We start from the raw sequence: 2,750 nt of genomic DNA on the forward strand, positions 1-2,750 counted from the left end.
TGCAGATGCACCACCGCCACCGCCTCGGCCCACGACACGCCACAACCACCACAACGAGCGCAAATGTGCTGATTGGAGGGGCCGGCCAAAAATGATATATAATTTTGGGCCGAATGTACCAGGAATTGCGACCGGGCGCGCAGCTCGAGGAAAGGCGAGTGCTTTTTTTCGGAGCGCTGCGCGGGGCGGGCACCTCGTGAGAGGCATGACCACGGGGTGGTCACAGCGACAGGGCGATTGAGTGGTGGAGATCGCGCCTCCGCGCCGCGGCGGCGTCGGAGCCGAGCCCTGCTCCGCCATGACGCGTCCGTTTGGGTCACATCTTTGCAGCAAATTGGCCATTAAACAACATTGTTCTGGGCAAAGGCAACAGCAAGTCACGGTCACGACAGGCCGCCCCTCCCGCCTCCCTGTCCCGGCCGGTGTGGCGCGGCGCTGCTGCAGCGCTGCTGCAGCCGGGAGAGATTCGGCCGTCAACAGTCATCGAGAAAACCAAAAAGAAGAGAAGAGAGTAGGAAGATGATCCGGCGGATGAGCCGCTCAGGCCAACCGCGTTTAGTCATCATAGAGTTCAATAAAGCGACTATAGAAGCGGCTGTAGCCCCCCCCCCTTTTCCCCCTAATCCTACGGACGCGGACTGAGATGTAAAACCAGTCGGCAGCACTGTCGAATACGGTCCGCGTTGGGCCCCACCGCGGTTCAGCCCCACCCCGCCCCACCCCTCCCCGCCGCACCCCGCCCGCCCAGACCCAGGCGGAATGCGCTTGTTCCTGCGAGAGACCCAAGGGAACCCAGGGGACCCCTAGCTCTGCAACTAGCCTTGGATTCCTGCGGCGTTCCACGAAACCGCCGACAGCACGCTCCAGCCAGGCCCCGGCGGGCTCCGGCGAGGGTCCGCGGCGGAGCTCCCGGAGGAGTGAGACCAGACCCTCACACGATACGCGCGTGATGCCCGAGGCCGCCGCAGGACGACACAATCCCCATCCCCCGTGCCCCGAAGCAACCCCCGCGGCATCCCGAATGACCACGGGCAAAAGGCAAACACAAGGTAGACACATAAGCCGGCATTTGACACGAGAGAAAAGAAAAATCAATGCCTTCTTGCACGAGAAAAAAAAATGGCTTTTTTAACCCTCAACTTACGTCGGGTAAAGAGCATTTCTGCTCCTGAATTACGCCAATCGAGCGCCAAAGCTGCGGTAGCGGCAAACCGCGTTCCGAGAAATCTTTCGAATGCTTCCCGCGAAAGTCCTAAGGAGTTCAGCGGAGGAGATCCGCGAGAAGGTCCAGTCCAACGCTCGGCTCCGCTCGGCTCGACCCGACTCGGCCTGGTTTGGCTCGGCTCGCCTCCCCCGAGCCGTCCCGTCCCGTCCTCGGGATGCGGAGCACGGCCGAGCACGACCGGACGGTCACGAGCGTCAGCCTTACGGTCATTGTCACGCTACCCACACCATTCCAGATTGTGGAGCATTTTTACACCGGATGTCCGAGCTTTGTTTCCCGCCGAGGGGCATTCTAGTGCGCGAGGTAGGCATCCCCACCAGGCACAGAGCAGCAGGTGGCGTCCACACCCACTGCGCGTCGAGGTGGTGCTTTAGAGCCCGGCAAAGCGAGAGAGCAGGGCGAACAATTAGGGGAACACGGTATTTAGAAAGAAAGTTATGTCCCGACAGAATCGGCCGGCACCGCGAGCAGCGCAGTGGAATAACGAGAATATGAGAGAGAGCGAGAGGGGGGGAAGAGGGGGGCGAGAGGAATGGAGTGAGAAAGAGTGTAAGGAAGAGGAAGAAGAAGAAGAAGAAGAAGAAGAAGAAGAAGAAGAAGAAGAAGAAGAAGAAGAGCCACGGCATGCGCAGAGGAGATATGGGGAAATGTGCAGAGAAATAGGCAGCGAGTCGCGGTAGCTCGCGCTGTGCTCATGGCAATGACCTTGCCTCGCTGAGCCGGCCGGCTCGTGGGGGCCGGGGCCGGGGCCGGGGCCGGCCGGGACCAGTGGTGGAGGGAGGCTGCACCGGCCGGCACGGTCACTCTCTGGACCCGCACTGACATCGGGGGCCGGTTAGGACCCAGAGGTGGCAATGCAAAAGGGCGCGGCGCCGACCGAACGGCTGTTCTCCTGGCCTCTGCTGCGAGTGTGCCAACGACCAGCACGACAGGCACACTCTCGCACACACTCACGCCAAAATAACTCTTGTGCTGTTTGTTTTAGAAGTTCAACTTTCGAATTTCGCAAAAAATAAACAAAATAAAAAGGGAGGGTACAAGTTGATTTAATTCATTTCTGGCTGTGGGTGTGCGCGGGGCAGTGTACTTGAAGGGCAGCGAAGTCTCATGACGAGGTCCCTTTAACGAGGAGGGGGTACGCCATGGGCTGCCATGGGCAGCAGCGCCATTGCCCGCCCGCCCCTCGGCCCGCCCCGCCGCGCATGTTGTCAGCAATCGGATCTCTGAGAAGCGCGCGGCGGCGGCGTGGCGGGGCGTGAGTCTCCTGCAAGGCCTGCAAGGCATGGGGGCCTCCAGAGGGAGCCTCCAGGCAGCCTTCAGGGGCCTGGGCGAGCCTCCAGGCCTGCATGAGCAGGGGCCGGAGCGAGCGAGGCGAAGGTGGCGTTGCGAGCCGTGATGCAGTTTGCTTGCCCGGTCTGGAGGGAGGGAGACGGAGGGAGATAGAGACATAGAGAGAGGCAGAGGGGCAGAGAGGGAGAGGGAGAGGGAGAGGCCGAGAGATGCGCATTAGGAAAGGAGGGATCAT

The sequence above is a fragment of the Frankliniella occidentalis genome, unplaced genomic scaffold (genome assembly GCF_000697945.3).
Source record: "Frankliniella occidentalis isolate FOCC.00 unplaced genomic scaffold, Focc_3.1 Scaffold14, whole genome shotgun sequence".
Lineage (NCBI taxonomy): Eukaryota > Metazoa > Arthropoda > Insecta > Thysanoptera > Thripidae > Frankliniella > Frankliniella occidentalis.